This window comes from Lepus europaeus, chromosome 13, assembly GCF_033115175.1.
Source record: "Lepus europaeus isolate LE1 chromosome 13, mLepTim1.pri, whole genome shotgun sequence".
NCBI classification, from domain to species: Eukaryota; Metazoa; Chordata; class Mammalia; order Lagomorpha; family Leporidae; genus Lepus; species Lepus europaeus.
In genome coordinates, this window is record NC_084839.1 from 94247283 (window position 1) to 94265274 (window position 17992).

At 47.8% G+C, this 17992-nt stretch overlaps 1 protein-coding gene across 1 annotated transcript in view; it reads right to left on the minus strand.

Moving 5' to 3' along the window:
• The window catches only part of FHL2 (four and a half LIM domains 2), an 84971-nt gene extending 67220 nt beyond the window's left edge, over positions 1 to 17751 (minus strand). The window contains exon 1 of the mRNA XM_062210030.1: positions 17637 to 17751. The gene's annotated coding sequence lies outside the window, so the exon portion shown is untranslated. The remainder of the gene's footprint in view (positions 1 to 17636) is intronic.
• Positions 17752 to 17992: the final 241 nt, after the last annotated feature.

A 17992-nucleotide genomic window follows, 5' to 3' on the forward strand; every position in this document is an offset into this window, starting at 1 on the left:
AGACCTTTCACTAGTTCTAGCCTAAAAGATCAAATCCAGGTGCTGGTGCGGTGGCACAATTAGGTTAATCCTCCACCTGCAGTGCCGGCATCCTATTTGGGCGCCGGTTCAAGTCCCGGCTGCTCCTCTTCCAATCCAGCTCTCTGCTATGACCTGGGAAAGCAGTAGAAGATGGCCCAAGTCCTTGGGCCCTTGCACCCATGTGGGAGACCCAGAAGAAGCTCCTGGCTCCTGGTTTCAGATAGGCACAGCTCCGGCCATTGCGGCCATTTGGGGAGTGAACCAGAGGATGGAAGACCTTTCTCTCTGTCTCTCCCTCTCGCTGTCTGTAATTCTTTGTCTCAAATAAATAAAATCTTAAAAAAAAAGGATCAAACCCAGCCACGTGCAGAAAGGTATCTGCTTGACAATAGTTTGCAGGAGAGAGTGAGCTATGTCCTGTGCTGTAAGGGTTGGACGAAGGGACAAAGGCAACCTTCAAGTACAACTGACAGCAGTGGATTGCAGGCTTGTTGCCAGCAACCCACGCCAGGACGTGAGATTTTTATGTCACCAGCTCTTCACCTGCCCCCACACAGAGTGCTAGAAAAACAGGCTGTCATGGAAGAATTCTTCTCCTTCCTGTGTGAAATCTGTTCCTTTTATTCTATTCCTGCCCCCCCGCCCCCCCATTTTAGGATACTTCCTTTTGTTAAAAGCAAGCTGGTCTCCATCCACTAAGCTGATGTCATAGCTCACTGGACTTAGGAAACTTTGAAAGTTCAAAAACCTTTGACTAGACTCAGACAAAGGGGAATATCAGGGAGTGGACAGGAGAGAAGGAATGCACCCTTATTTAGGACAATGTCACAAAAGAAAAGCAACTAGTGACGGGCGGCCGTGTCAATCATCTGTCAGAAGCCCGCGTCAGGAGTCGTATCACAGGGCTGCCTTCGACGAAACTTTGTGTTTCTTTTTTTAAAAAAAAAATTGCTTATTTATTTGAAAGGCAAAATTACAGAGAGAGAGAAGGAGAGACAGAGAGAGGTCTTTCATTTGCTGGTTCACTCCCAATTGGCCGCATAGGCCGGAGCTGCGCCGATCCGAAGTCAGGAGCATCTTCTGGGTCTCCCATGCAGGTGCAGGGGCCCAAGGACATGGGCCATCTTCTACTGCATTCCCAGGCCACAGCAGAGAGCTGGATCAGAAGTGGAGCCAATGGGACTCGAACTGGTGCCCATATGGGATGCTGGCACTGCAGGCGGCTGCCTTACCCGCTGTGTCACAGCGCTGGCTTCTACACCACTGTTCACAGCTAAGGCAGCTCTAGCAGGGACCATGGTGCCTGTGGCATCAGGCTTTGGGCCCAGACAGTGGATGTGTCTGTAGTAGGGGCAGCCAGAACCTGCAAACATACACAGTTGTGTGCTGCTTAACAATGGGATACATTCTGAGAAGTGCGTCATGGGGGCGGGGCGGGGAGTTGTTACTGTGCAAACATCACAGGGTGCACTCACAGGAACCTAGATGTGCTGCTGACTACACACTCGGCTGTAGGGTCCAGCCTAATGCTTCCAGGCTGCAAACCTGCACAGCATGTCCCTGTACGCAACCCTGTAGGCAACCAGAACACAGCGGGAAGTATCCGGGTGTCTAATCATAGAAAAGGTACAGTACAAATGCTAGGCAATAGGAATTTTTCAGCACTACTATAATTTGTGGGGCCACTGTCATAAGCGTGGCACACCATTGACCAAAATATCATTATGCAGGCTATGCCTGTGCTGCACAATGGTATCCAACGTGTTTCAGTTTGATCCTATAACTCCTGTGAATTCTGTGTCACCCCAAGTATAGATAATCAAGGATGGTATATCTGTAGCACACACTCTGCCTTCTTATGGTTGCACTGCCTCACACACAGCCCATGTATATGTGCACTTCTAATTTCTAACACTGTGGCGCACATACTAAGGAAAGGGGTGAAATAAGGCAACGGGGTGGCAGGTTAGTTCTATCCCTAAATCTTAGCCATCTGTTCCTGTCTTCTAAGAACCTGCTTGGGGTCCCCTGGTCCCGCCTACCTGGAGAAACAGAGGCCCTCTGAGTCACCCCAAAGTGGGTGACAGTGCGTGCGTGTTTCTAAGTGGGAGCAGCCCCATGCCTGGGTCGGCTGGGCACAGGGCTTAGCTGACACAGATGGGAACCTGGGGCTTGTTGAGTTTATGTTGGGGCTCAGAAAATGACACCCCGAAGTGGAGGCCTCAGAAGCAGAGTTTTTTCTTTGACCTGCTCCTACCCTGCAGGCTTTCACCCCCCACCCCCAGTTCTCCACTGGGTGAACCATAGAAACCAAACCCCTCTTTCTCCAGGGGGTCACAGAAACCAGAACCTCTTTGCCCCAAGTCAACCATAAGAGTCCCAGCCAGCACTGCACCTGTCCCTGGCCTTTTTGAGTTAAGAGCTGGCCTGCCTCGCGAGTGGTAGGACATCGGAGCCCACATTCCAGAAAAGGTCCTGCCTCCTCGCCCAGAGGAAGGGAGGCTGCAGAGAGAGAGGCCAGGAAGCATCTGAGACCCCAGGCCTTGCAGGGTTTCCCCTCAGTCTACTGGGTAAGCTCGCACCCATTGTCCAAGCTCATTTGTACACAGCTTTCACTGCCCTCTGAGCATTGAAACGGACCGTCCACTGGGGTCCCAGAGTCTTCACCCTGAAGGCTCCCATGTCACGTAAATCTATGATCAAGTCGACCTATTGGGCCTTTCCCCTGCGGCCTGCCCGCTGCAGACACAGAGAACCCTCGGAGGGAAGCTTTGAGCTCCCCAGCGTTGTGGATGTCTTGTCTTCCCCCAGTCCTAGATCAGCATCCACTAGGTCTCCCCATCAACCCAGGACTTCCTTGGGAGCCACAGGGAGCCTCTGTCTTTTTTGCTTGCCTCCCTCCATCCTGTCCTCAGCTTTGCCGGACCTTGGAGCTGCCTTTGAGCTCTCTCCAGCCCTGGGAAGCTGGGGTCCTCCTAGACCCCTAGCCTGACTTTACGGGAGGGGAGGGCCACCGATGGTTGGCACACAACCGTGCCTGCCCTGTTCCCCCACTCCTTGGGCATCAGCTGCTGCCTTGCTGAGCTGGTTCCTGTGGTCTGCTGTGGCCTGGGCCTCCTGCCCCTTTCTGGTCACCTGTGTCTCTGATCCTGTGGGCCATCGCAGTACCTCATGAGGGTCACCCCAGCTGTCCCGGTGCCTCTCCATGGGAATGGCTCTTCCCCGAGAGCACCTTGCTCTGTGGGGATCCCAGCTCTGGGTCTGCCTTGGGTTGTGGCTTTGTGCTCCACACCATTATCTCACTCCTGATGGGAGGTGTGACACAGCCTGTCCCTAGGCAGGGCTTTCATTTCCATTCTGCAACCTGCTTTTATGGAATGCCTGTGGTTTCTTGAGTCGAGACTAAATGTTTGGGGTTAAAGTGAGATTCATTCTTTTGAAACTTATCCTGATGAGATAAAAATGATACTGAAAGGTAATTGTGAATTTTTGGCATTTTCTACTGCAGAGGAGCAGGACAGAAGGGGAGGAACTGTCCTGTTTGATGTCACTTACAGAACCCAAATCTGTGGCCAGACCTTCCTACTTTCCCTACACTCCCACAAAGAGGCAAAGTCTAAACAGAAACACGAAAGGTTTTACTGCACAAGACGATGTCCGAGAAAGCAGCTGGGATTCAAATCATGGTTCTGTCTCTAAAATCCAGTAGCTGAAACACCGCTCCTCTCCAGGTGCACACCCTAATCCCCAGAACATGTGATTATGTCACATGGTGAAAGAGGCCCTGTGGGTGTGGCTCAGGACCCTGAGATGGAGAGAGGATCCTGCATCAGCTGGGTGACTTCAGTGTAATAATCGCAAGGTCCGTCTATATGAATGAGAGGAGTAAGAGTCGGAGAGGGATTGGAAGACGCTGTTCCGCCGGCTTCGAAGCTGGAGGAAGACGCCATGAGCCTAGGAATGCAGGTGACCTCTGGAAGCTAGGAGAGACAAACAGGCTCCTCCCTGGAGACCGCAGAGGGCACACAGCCCTGCTGATACCTGGGTCTTAGGGCAGTGAGACCCATTTCTGAGGATGACCTCTGGAACTGTGAGACAGCTACGGTGCAGCAGCTCTTAGAGCAGAAATGGAAACTAACTCAGCCACGGTCTTCGCAGCAGAGAGAATTCTCTGTAATGCACTTTTTCTCCTCATCTGAAAATGAGGACTCAGAACAGTTCCTAGACCAGAGGTTAGCGTGAGCATGGGATGTTGTGATACACGTTATGCCTTCCAGCTCATGGTGCGTGCTCAGTTACTGGCAGCTATTATTACTACTATTGCCTTGTGGAGTCTTTATTAGTGGCTAAAAGGGTTATTGCTATCATTTTCTACCCCTCCTTTTTTTTTTTTTTAATAAAAGGATTCTTTTTTGAAAGTCATAGATCCAGAGAGAGAGAGAGAGAATTCTATCTGCTGGTTCACTCCCTAGATGGCTCCAAAGGCTGGGCCAGGCAGAAGCCAGGAGCTTCTCCTGGGTCTCACACTTGGGTGGTGGGGCCCAAACACTTGAGCCATCTTCCATTGCTTTCCCCAGGCACATTAACAGGGAGCTGGATCGGAAGTGGAGCAGCCAAGACTTGAACCGGCGCTCATGTGGGATGCCGGCGATGCAGGCAAAGGCTCAACCCTCTGCACCACAGTGCTGGCCCTGCCGTTCCCTTTTGAAAGATCTATTTAAGAGGACGGAGCCCAGGCAGCCTGACTGTGAAGCTTGCTCCTTCTTCCCTTGATAAACCTGAGTGTAGTGGAAGCTTTGGGAATGAGATTTTAGATGTACACAGAGGAGCATCAGACTTGAACCCAAATAAGAATGCTGATGGGGCTGATGGATGTGAATCACCATTGAGAAGATTCTAAGAACTTCAATTACAAATATGAAAATGGCTTTTTTATACCCCACCACTCAATGGACATTTATTTAATACCTATTACAAATCACCCATGGTTGTGGGAACTGAGAATTTCTCAGTGATAAAAACAAAATCTTTTCTTTCTTTCTTTCTTTCTTTCTTTCTTTCTTTCTTTCTTTCTTTCTTTCTTTCTTTTTTTTTTTGACAGGCAGAGTGGATAGTGAGAGAGAGAGACAGAGAGAAAGGTCTCCCTTTTTGCTGCTGGTTCACCCTCCAATGGCCGCTGTGGCCGGCGCATCCCGCTGATTCGAAGCCAGGAGCCAGGTGCTTCTCCTGGTCTCCCATGCGGGTGCAGGGCCCAAGCACTTGGGCCATCCTCCACTGCCTTCCCGGGCCATAGCAGAGAGCTGGCCTGGAAGAGGGGCAACCGGGATAGAATCCGGCGCCCCGACCAGGACTAGAACCTGGTGTGCCGGCACCACAAAGCAGAGGATTAGCCTGTTAAGCCACGGCGCCGGCCAATCTTTTCTTTAATTGGAGCTCACATTTACTGGGGGAGAGGCATAGAAGCATTCGTACAAAATTTTATGTATCAGGGTTTTCAAATAGTTCATGGAAAATTGCATTATGCAAAAACTATGCATGATTTTCAAAAAGTTTTTTTCCCCGAAATAAAGTTATCTTTAAATTCCATTTTCCACAAATATTTTGAAATATACACACACATATATAATTTTGGATGTACAAAATTTTCAGGGGTATATATGTGTGAGATAGTAAGTGCTTTTTAAAATTTTTTAAAAATTTTATTTAAGGTATTCAGGTTTCATGCATTTCATGTATCCAGATTTGGGAACATAGTGATACTTCCCACTCTGCCCTCCTTCCTGCCCATGGCACCACCCTTCCTTCTCCTTCCTCTCCTATTCCTTCTCTTAATTTTTACAACGATCTACTCTCACCTGGCTTTGTACTCATAAGATTAACACTACAGGGGCCGGAGCTGTGGCATAGCAGGTAAGGCCCCTGCCTGCAGTACCAGCAATTCATATGGGTGCCTGTTCAAGTCCCGGCTGCTCCACTTCCGATCCAGCTCTCTGCTATGGCCCGGGAAAGCAGTGGAAAGTGGCCCAAGTCCTCGGGTCCTGCACCTGCGTGGGAGACCTGGAAGAAGCTCCTGGCTCCTTGCTTTGGATCGGCCAATTGGGGAGTGAACCAGCGGATGGAGGACTGCCCACCCCCTGCCTCTCCTTCTCTCTCTGTGTAACTCTTTCAGGTAAATAAATAAATCTTTGTTTTTAAAAAAAGATTAACCCTACAGTAAGTAACGAGTTCAACAAATAATAATAAGAAAGAAAAAAAAAACAACACTGTTCCTCAATGGAAGAGACAAGAGCTGTAAACAATCATCAAACCTCAAAATGTCCATTTGACTCCAATACATTACATTTGAGGTTCTCTATTAGTTGCCTCGGATCAGGGAAAACATATGGAGAAAAATAAATCAGGGTGGGAAATAAATTGGAGTAAGGAGTTAGAGAGTGACAATATAATAATTTTATTTAAAATTTTGAAAATTTCATTTATGTACTTGAGAGGGAGGTGGGGGGAGAAAGGGAGAGAGAGAGAGAGAGAGAGAGAGAGAGAGAGAGAGAGAGATCCCATCTGCTGTTTCACTCCTCCACTATCCAGAGTAGCTGAGATGCGCTGAGCTGAGAGCCAGAAATATGTTCCAGGCTTTCTGTGTAGGTGGCAGGGACCCAAGTAATTCAGCCATCTCCGCTCTCTCCCCGCCTGTGTTCACAGGAAGCTGGCGGGGACTGAGACACTCCTAGCTAGCACATGAGCATTTTAACCGGCATCCTAATCTCTATGCCGAACGCCTGGGTGGGGTGTTGAAGGGTGGCTCTCAGATGTAGTGGGAAGGAAGGAGGGGATAAGAGGTGTGACTACCCTGGGGAAGAGCCTGACTGATGGAGAGACCATCAGGTACAAAGGCACTGGGGCAGGGCAGTGCTTAGCACAGCGGGGGGCAGAGCAGCATGACCCGAGTCCCCAGACAGAGAGCAGAGAGGGAGGAGATGAAGTCAGCTTCCCAGAGCCTGGCTCTCTCAGGGCTCTGTAGGGTAGCCTGGGATCTTACTTTGATCTGAGAAACCATTGGAGAGGGGAACACACGGTCTAATTTCAGTTGCACACATGACAACAGATTTTAAAAAGAGCCTTGGGGTTAAACTGAGCTCCCCTTGGCCTCTGCAGCTGCCTGGCTGCTCCTGCCCGAGGCTGGCAGGGGCTTGCTGGCACTCCCCAGGAAAGAGTGAAGCATTGCTTATAAAAGCAGCAGCAGCAGCAGCTCGGGGCTGGGTGCCAGGCTCCTGCCACCACGGATCAACAGCCGGACTGGAAGATCAGCAGCTACAGGGGAGGCTGCCGTTTACTAACAAAAGCGGAGGGCCTTATCCATGCTTCCCCTCCAAGTTCCATTCCTTAAACCATGTTGAACTTGCCCCCTCTGAATTCCCAAAGCTTCTGACTGGTGCAGATCCTGGTTTTCCTTAGGACACCTCCCCCACCCCGTCCTGCTGCCTACACAGGTTTTCCACTTGGGAGTATTTGTGGACATGGTGTGGGAGCTGTGAACATGTCTCCCCTCCCTTGGATGATCGCCCACGCTGGGTAATTTGAGTGCCAACACATTTGCACCTGCTCAGAGGATTTGTATATTTTCAGTTTTCAGGAGTAGAGAAAGAAGTACCTATAAGGAGTTTGTCTCATACACTTTCTAAATCTCTTAGATTTGTGTGTGTGTGTGTGTGTTGTGTACACATTATCATTTTTGCACTGAACCTATGTGTTTTTTTTTTTTAAATTTATTTATTTATTTGAAAGTCAGAGTTACAGAGAGGCAGAGGCAGAGGCAGAGAGGTCGAGGTCTTTTATCCACTGATTCACTCCCCAATTGGCTGCAACAGCCAGAGCTGTGCCAGTGCGAAGCCAGGAGCCAGGAGCCACTTCCAGATCTCCCACATGGGTTCAGGGGCCCAAGGACTTGGGCCATCTTCCACTGCTTTCCAGGGCCACAGCAGAGAGCTGGATCAGAAGTGGAGCAGCCGGGACTTGAACCGGCGCCCATATGGGATGCCTGCACTGCAAACCCCAGCTGATCTGTTTTAAAAGTCTTGATCTCTGTCCTTTGGTTTAGGGATGGGAAGGGCATAACATGGCTGCTGGGCCTCAATTGAATGTAATTAAAGTTGAGATTTCGAAATAAGGAGACTACTGTATTTTCTCATTTGTTCTCTGCTTTCCTGACATATGGAAAGGAAGCCAAAAGTTGTTCCCTAATAAATTATTTAAAAGTTTCAGGATAGAGACCAGTGTGTGGCTCAGTGGGTGAAGCCGCCGGCTGCAGCACTGTCTTGCCATGTGAGTGCTGGTTTGTGTCTCTGCTGCTTCGCTTCTGATTCAGCTCCCTGTTACTGTGAGTGGCCTGGGAAGGCAGCAGGTGATGGCCTAAGTACTTGGGTCCCTACGACCCAAACAGGAGTCCAGGATGGAGTTCCAGGCTCCCATCTTCAGCCTGGTACCACCCCAGCCATTGTGGAGTGAACCAGTGGGTAGAAAAATTCTCTCAGTATGTCTTTCCCTTTCTTGTTCTCTCTCTATCTGTGTCATTCTGCCTTTCAATTAAATAATTGATTAATTTAAACCCATTTCTAGTGAGAAAACACAGTGGCGAATGTTGAGGCTGATTTGCTGACACTTTGACACTTGAAGCTGACCCTGTACATGTGGGTGCCGTCCACCTCACCAGACAGAGGTGCCAATGCAGGACTTGCAGTTCCTGGCAAAGGCCGTGACCTCTGCCCTCCTGACTGCGCCTCTCTGCAGCCCCTCCTGTGCTCTGGGGCTCACGGCCCCAAGGTGCTTGCAGCAGTCTTCTGGGGTTCCCTGACCTGCTTCCCAGCAGGTGCTGCAAGCACCCAGGCCAAGGGGCTGCCTCACCATGGCTTCAAACTGCTCTTCCCCTTCCGGTTGGAGTAGGGGGCACCTGGGCGATGCTTTGCATTCTGTCCTGCAGCATTGAGAGCAGGGTCCAGGCATGCGGAAGAAGCCCAAGACAAGTCCTTCGCACAGGAGGCTTCTTCCTGCCCAGGGCTGCCTTATCTGGACATCACTTCCCGGGGCCACTCTGCCTGACTCACCGTCTGTCATTCTCTCGCGCACGTCTCTCTCTCTCTCTCTCTCTCTCTCTCTCTCTCTCTCTCCCTCTCTCCATGTCTATGCAGCAGTCACTGACTTGTTTATTCAAGGATGCAAATATAATTCCCCAAGTTATTTTCTAAAAATTTATTTATTTACTTTAAAGAGTTACACAGAGAGAGAAGGAGAGGTAGAGAGAGAGAGAGGTCTTCTATCCGCTGGTTCAGTCCCCAGTGGGCCGCAACGGCCAGAGCTGCACCTATCCAAAGCTAAGAGTGAACCAGCAGATGGAAGACCTCTCTCTCTCTCTCTCTCTCTCTGCCTCTCCTCTCTCTCTCTCTGTAACTCTGCCTTTCAAATAAATAAATAAATCTTTTTTTAAAAAAATAGAGAATATACTTTTAAAGGAGATGTTATCAAATATTAGTACAATAAAATAAAATAAAATTCCATTTAACAACCATCGTCATGAGCATTGTTCTTGTGCTGTGAATCAGAGGGTAAGGAATGATGTTCAAGCCAGTTTACCAGCTGGCATCACAACAGGGAAAAGTACCAGCCAGCAAGGAAAACTCCCAGCTCCTTCCTCTGCATCTCAACCCACCTAGAACTCTTCCATCTGCAGGAAACACAGCAATTTAGTTTGGCAAACATTATTAGGCAGCTGTGCAATTGGCTGTGCCGGCAGCCGTAGGGCTAAGTCAGACGATGAGCCCTCTTGTAAGCTTGAGAAGGTGCTGAACTGAAGGTGAATTTGCAAGGGAAATAAAGGACACACTGGAAGTTCTCATTCTTTTAAAAGATATGATTTATTTTTATTTATTTTGAAAGTCAGAGTTACACAGAGAGAGAGCTTCCATCCTCTAGTTCACTCCCCTGATGGCCGCAACAGCCAGCACTGGGTCAGGCCAAAGCCAGGAGCCAGGAACTTCTTCTGGGTCTCCCACATGGGTGACAGGGGCCCAAACACTTGGGCCATCTTCTGCTGCTTTTCCCAGGCCATAGCAGAGAGCTGGATAGGAAGTGAAGCCGCTAGAACAGGAACCGATGCACATAGGGATTTTATGCTGGTGTCATGGGCAGCGGCTTTACCTGCTACACCACAACGCCGGCCCCAGTCCTCATTCATTCTTAAGGTGAGGTCCTTTCTCCATTGTGGATGCTTTTCAATAGTTTCTGATGAGATTCATGTTACCACCAGCGCGGCACTGTCTGGGCTCAAATCCTGGTTTCCCCAGCTCCTGCCCTTGTGCCTTCATTATGAACAGGAAACCAGGAGCTGCCTTCCTGGAGCTACTGTGCAAACTGTGAATGCGTGTATGTGTCTGTGCCTGTGCGCATGTGCCTGTGTGTGCCTCCACATGTTTGCATGCATGTACCTGTGTGTGCCTCCACGTGTGTGCCTGTGTGCAGCACTCTCAAGAGTGCAGGGCAAACAGCAGCACTCAAACTCCTGCTGCCATTCTCTCTCTAACCCAGAGCTTTGTTGGAATTCAACTTAGTGCCAGTTCAGATTCCTTATGGAGCAGCCATGTTTCCTTTTATTTTTTTTTTTTATTTGGGCTGGCAAGAAGCTCACGTATTTCCTCTACAAAATGCTGAGTTTTAGAAGCGTCCCAAAAAGAGTATAAAGAAATGAGATGACCTTGTCCCTATGTCATTAACCTCCCTCCCTCATTGTGCAGTTAACATATTTTCTTCTTTTCTTTTGTTTGTTTTGTTTTAAAGATTTATGTATTTATTTTGAAAGCGTTACAGAGAGAGAGGGAGAGATGATAGATAGATAGATAGATAGATAGATAGATAGATAGATAGATATCTTCCATCTGGTGATTCACTCCCTAGATGGCCACAACAGCCGACGCTGGGCCAGGCCAAAGCCAGGAGCCAGGAGCTTCATCCGGGTCTCCCACGTGGGTGCAGGGGCCCAAACACTTGGGCCACCCTCTGCTGCTTTCTCAGGCCATTAGCAGGGAGCTGGATAGGAGGTGGAGCAGCTGGGACTTGATCAGGCACCCATATGGGATGCTGGAGTCACAGATGGTGGTTGAACCCACTACACCATAAGGCTGGCCCCGGTTAGCATACTTTCTAGAACTTTGGGATGAATTTGTTTATTTCTACCTCTATATTGTTCACATTCTCCTCCATCTGTGATGTTCCCAGACTTTGATAAGCCCTCTTTGCTCCAGGCGTCAAAGCCCTTTCCAGGTAAACTTGATCTCTGCCATGGCTAACGTTTGGCCTGGCCGTCAAGCTGCCTGCAGTCCGTATGGAGTCTGTCCCGGCTCTGGTTTGTGACGCCCACCTCCTGTTACTGCGTATCCCGGGAGGCAGCAGTTACGGCTCAGGTCATTGGGTCTGAGCCACCAACAGGAAGCCGGGGTTGTGTTCCTGAAGCTGGGGACCATTTCAGGCATTCGGGGAGTGAACTAGCAGTGGAAGCTCTCTCCGTTTCTTTCTCTGCCTGTCAAATAAATGAATGGCTAAAAATCCCAATTTATCCCAAGTTTTTCCTTTGATGACACCCAAGTCCTACAGCATTCACCTATGGCATGCAAACCTCACTGTCCCTGCTCCTGACCTTGGGATGTTCCTTTGCATTCATATCTCACGCCAGCTAAGATTGTAAAGTCCCTGACGACACACAGACCACATCATGCACTTGGCTGCAGCTTCTGCAGTGGATAACATGGTGCTGAGCTGTTTGCTCACTGCAACAAGGAATAATGTCAGGGCCGGTGCTGTGGCACAGCGGGTAAAGCCACCGCCGGCAGTGCTAGCGTCCCATGTGGGTGCCGGTTCGAGTCCCGGCTGCTCCTCTTCCAATCAAGCTCTCTGCTGTGGCCTGGGAAAGCAGTAGAAGATGGCCCAAGTCCTTGGGCCCCTGCACCCACGCAGGAGACCCGGAAGAAGCTCCTGGCTCCTGGCTTCAGATCGGCACAGCTCCAGCTGTTGCGGCCATTTGGGGAGTGAACCAGCAGATGGAAGACCTCTCTCTCTTTCTGCCTCTCCTTCTCTCTCTGTGTAACTGACTTTCAAATAAATAAATAAATCTTTAAAAAATGAGTAATATTGATAGTAATACTACCTGTAGGGCTGTTGTGCTGGATGAGTTAACATACACTTCCTGGATACACTAACAATCCAATAAATCTTAGCTCTTCTTTTTTGATTAATTTATTTATTTGAGAGTCAGAGTTACACAGAGAGAGGAGGAGAGGCAGAGAGAGAGAGAGAGAGAGAGAGAGAGAAGTCTTCCATCCACTGGTTCACTCCCCAATGGGCCATCTTCTACTGCTTTCCCAGGCCACAGCAGAGAGCTGAATTGGAAGAGGAGCAGCCTGGACTCGAACCGGCACCCATATGGGATGCTGGCGCCTCAGGCAGAGGATTAACCTACTGTGCCACAGGACCAGCCCCAGATAAACTAAATTTTCATTCTTCTTCTCTCGACCTAAAATTTGTCTTGTACATTCTAATAAAATCTCCAATTAGAAAAACCTTAAAATTAATAATGATTGTATTTTTACCAGTTCATGCTTTGAAAAATTATATTTAACTGGAAACCATCATACTTAGTGAAATAAGCCAGTCCCCAAAAGACAAATATCATATGGTTTCCCTGATCTGTGGTAAGTAGTAGAGTACCAAAAATGTAATGTATAGGAATGAAATTCACATTTATAGCTTCGATGATTGTTTCCAGCCCTTGTCTCCACGGGAGAGGAACAGTGTTTTTTTCTTCTTAGTGTTTGTTGAACTCTTTACTTAGTGTAGGATTAAGTTTAGGAGTAGAAAGTAAACAGAAAGCAGATCGTTGTAAAAATGAAGAGAGGGCATAGGAGAGGGAGGAGCAGGAAGGGTGGGAATGTGGGCAGCAGGCAGGGGGGGAGGGAAGTATCACTATGTTCTTAAATTTGTATACATAAAATAAATGTGCCTACCTTAAATAAAATAAAAAAGAAAAATTACATTTATGAAATGCTTCCTTTACACATCAAACTGCCCAGAACTTATGTTTGTTCCTTTCTGTTTTTTAACCATATCTTACTATTTTGGAGACTAAGTGATGAGATGTTGACAAATGAGGAAAACAATCGGAAAAACAAATTTTCCTGGAGGGAGGCATGCAGATTGAGGCATGATTCATGATCCAAAAGGGGCCAGCACTTCAGATCTGACTTTAAGACATGTCGTGGGGCCGGCGCTGTGGCACAGCTGGTTAAAGCCCTGGCCTGAAGCGCCAGCATCCCATATGGGCACCAGTTCAAGTTCTGGCTGCTCCACTTCCGATCCAGCTCTCTGCTGTGGCCAGTGGAAGCAGTGGAGGATGGCCCAAGTCCTTGGGCCCCTGCACCCACATGGGAGACCTGGAAGAAGCTCCTGGCTCCTGGCTTCCGATTGGCACAGCTCTGGCAATTGCAACAACTGGGGAGTGAACCAGCGGATGGAAGACCTCTCTCTCTATCTCTACCTCTCTGTAACTCTGTCTTTCAAATAAAATAAAATAAAAAATAAATCTAAAAAAAAGAAACACGTCATTATATTCTGATGAAATGAATTACCTAAGCCCCCATTTATGCTTTTTTTTTAAACTCTTCATTTATCTAACTCTATGAATATTTTAATATATTTTAAAATATTTATTTGAGAGAGAGATTGAGTCCATCCAGTGGTTCACTCCTCAAAAAACTGCAATGGCTGGTGCTGATCCAGGCCAAAGCCAGGAGCCCAGAACTCCATTCTGGCCTCCCATTGCCTTACCACGTGTATTAGCATGGAGTTGGATTGCAAGTGGAGCAGCCAGGTCTTGAACCAGGTTTCTGATTATGGACCGCTGGCATCACAGGCAGTGGCTTAACCCACTGAGCCACAACACTGGCCCCTATTTTAATATATTCATTAAATGATTGCCCCAGCTTTCTTTTTATTTTTCTTTTATATTCATTAAATGAAAGGACTCATAAAGTCATTTAGAGGTAATCAATTTTCTTTTTTGTGTGTGTGGGGGGTGAATTTTGCTACTTTGTATTTTGTGAAATTTTTTTTTACCAATTTTCAAAGAGCTAGAGTTTGAGTAGACAGGAAAAATACATTGACCATAAATTGACAAAAAGTAGATTACCAAATAACCTGATCTTTCTCTCTCATATGACAATATTCTCTCTCTTTCTCTCTCTCTCCCTCCCTCTCTCTCTCTCTCTCACACACACACACACACACAAACCATATGAGGGCATTTCAGAAAGTTCATGGAAAAAAGGAATTAAAAACTAAGTTATTTGGTGTAAAAAATTGAAAACCATATGTAGATTTTTCTTTTTTTATAGAAAACTTTTATTTAATAAGTATAAATTTTGAAAGCACAACTTTTGGATTATAACAGTTCTTCCCCCCGATAACCACCCTCCCACCTGCAAACTATCCCATCTCCTACTCCCTCTCCCATCCCATTCTTCATTAAGATTCATTTTTAATTATCTTTATATACAGAAGATCAACTCTATGCTAAGTAAAGATTTTAACAGTTTGTACCCACACAGACACACAAAGTATAAAATACTGTTTGAATACTAATTTTACTGTTAATTCGTATAGTACAACACATTAAGAACAGAAGTCCTACATTGGGAGCAAGTGCACAGTGACTCCTGTTGTTGATTTAACAGTTGACACACTCACCCGAGGCTCTTGTCATGAGCTGCCAAGGCTGTGGAAGCCTCTTGAGCTCGGAAACTCTGATCTTAGACAAGGCCATAATCAAAGTGGAAGTTCTCTCCTCCCTTCAGAGAAAGGTACCTCCTTCTTTGATGGCCCCTTCTTTCCACTGGGATCTCACTATCAGATATTTTTCATTTAGGTCATTTTTTTTTTAACCACAGTGTCTTGGCTTTCCATGCCTGCAAAACTCTCATGGGTTTTTTAGCCAGATCTGAATCATAACACACATTTTTTATGAACTTTTTGAAGACCCTTAATTTCCAAGTATGTATACACATATACATCTTAATTATAATTGAATGTTAGGGGGCAGCACTGTGGTATACTGGGTAAAACCTCCACCTGCAGTGCCCACATCCCATATGGGCACCAGTTTGAGTCCTGGCTGCTCTACTTCCAATCCAGCTCTCTGTTGTGACCTGGGAAAGCAGTAGAAGACGGCCCAAGTCCTTGGGTCCCTGCACCAACGTGGGAGACCTGGATGAAGTTCCTGGCTCCTGACTTCAGATTAGTCCAGCTCCAATTGTGGCCAATCAGCTGATGGAAGACCTCTCTCTCTCTCTGCCTCTGCCTCTCTGTAACTCTGCCTTTCAAATAAATAAAGAAATTTTTTAAAAAAATTGAATGTTTGCAGGTTGATCTTCAAATACATCAAACTATACAACATAACAAAATTTATTTTTCCTTTTTTTTTTAAAGACTTATTTATTTATTTGAAAGGCAGAATTACAGAGAGGCAGAGTGTGTGTGTGGGGGCTTCCATCCACTGGTTCATTCCCCAATTGGCTGCAACAGTGGGAGCTAGACCAATCCACAGCCAGGAGCCAGGAGCTTCATCCAGGTCTCCCACATGGGTGCAGGCACTCAAGCACTTGGGTCATCTTCTACTGCTTTCCCAGGTCATAGCAGAGAGCTGGATCGGAAGTGGAGCAGCTGGGACTCAAACAGGCACCCATATGGAGGCCAGCATCAAAGGCAGAGACTGTACCCAGTACACCACAATGCCAGGCCCTATTTTCCCTTTTGGGGAATACGATTATACACGAGTTTACATTTTTTTCTCTCTGCTGATTTAAATTTTCTATGATGAACATGTGTTATTGGAATAACAAGAAAGGACAAGAAGAAATATAAACACTATCAGTATAATTTCACATCTGTGATAGGGAGAGGATTATCTAAAATCCGTGTCCCTCAGCCATAAGTTATAAATACTAAATGTGGCACGTGTTTTTTTAATTATCTATTTTTTATTTGAGGGGCAGAGGAGAGAGAGAGAGTCAGAGTGAAAGAGAGAGAGAGAGAGAGAGAGAGAGAGAGAGAGAGAGATACCATTCAGTAGTTCATTCCCCAAATGTCTACAATGGACAGGACTGAGCACAGGTGCATCTTGGGATCTGGGAACTCAATCCAGTTCTCCCAGGTGAGTGACAGGAATCCAAGGGTCTGAGCCATCACCACTGCCTCCCAGGGTCTTCATTAGCAAGACACTGGAGTTAGAGATGAGAGCTGGGGACTGAACTGATGCAGGATGTGGGTGTGTTAACCGCTAGGCTAATTATCTGCTCCCAATAAATATGAAACATTTTAGAAATGGGTAGAAAGATTGGGTGTGGGAATACAGAGGGGAATGACTCTGAATCAGTGAAATCCAAAAGCCCAATATGTGCTTAAAGACGGGCGAGGTAGAGGGTGAGCGTTCCGGGGATAGCAAAAGATGCAATTTTTCAGGGCTGCAACATAGTACAATGTCTTCCTACAACCAGAACACCCCTCCAAGATGGAACCAATCCATCAAGTTGATCAGTCAGCTTGTAGTCAGTTAAAAACAGTTTCTTCCATAAGATAGAACGAACATCAAGGCGGTGTTTAATAGACTTCATTACAGTGCGTCTCGTTAAAAGCCTAGCGATAAAACAAAATTCAAAAAACATTCCCCAAGAAACAAATAAAACAGTAACGCCAACCCCAATGCTGCACAGAGGAGACGTTAGCCAGAAACACAGGTGTTGGTGCTATTTTTAGGCCTCAGAATTATTCTTTTTAAAAAACAGGCCTGACAATTTCTTCCTCTTGTTAGATTAGACTTGACAAAGTCCCTTGCAAGGAGCCTGGCTGGGCCACGTCCACTTTTAGGACATCCACTGTCGTCACATAGGCGCTTCTGTTAACGAGGTTGTTACGCAAGCGGCCAGAGAATTAGTTAGCATTGCACACCTTAGCTCTGGACACCAGTGAAATATGCACGCATTTCCCTCTGCCCAAACCTCCACAGCTCCCTGCACTCTGGAACCATCAGCGGTAACAAGTCATCTCACGTAAACGCACTCTCCCAGCCTAACACACCGCTCCAGGATTCGCCTTTCCCACCCCAAGGCCCTCCGGAAATACTGTCAGAGGACAAAGCTCTGGGGCACTGTGGGTCTCTCCCTCCTCTTCCAATGTTAGTTTTATAATTTTTCTCTTTCAAAAAAATAAAAATAAAAAAAAGTTTCCCGGTGTTCGAAACCGATTCCCACCCAAAGAGGACAAGATGTTGTTCTGAGTTCTCAATATTCAAGCAGGCACCTCTGTAGCGGCCAGCTGGTAGGTTCTGCCTGCGCTCGGCCTGCAGGCCAGCCCTTTGCTGTGCAGGGAGCCGCTGTGGCCACTACCAGGGTCTCTGTGCAGGCCCGCCGGTGCCCAGCGCCTCAGAACTCCCCCTGCACAGCTCTCCCCCTGCAGCCTGGCTGCAGACACACTGGGGGAAGGATGGCAAGGGAGAGAAAGGAGACAGGAAACATGGGGGCGCTTACCTGCCGTTCAGGGCCTCGTCTGTCCCCCAGCCAGAGCAACAGGAGCGGTGGCGGTGCGGGTGGGACCGCCTTGCCGGAGGCCCCAACCGTGTGTGCAGCTGCTGGCCAGCTGCGCGCTCTGGCCAGCGGAGCTATAAATAAGGCCTGTCCAGAGCACCATGTGGCTGTGCCCAGGAGATAAGAACCCAGCCCGTGGCTCCTGCAAGCCTTTTAAGGGAGCCTCCGTCCCCAGCTGGGAAGGGGCTGCCGCGTCCCCAGCTGGCCTGCCTGGCTCAAGGACACCCCCAGGCCTCACACATAACCCAGGCATCCCAAGAGCCACCGGAACGGCAAAGGCCACCAGCGCCAGGCAGCCA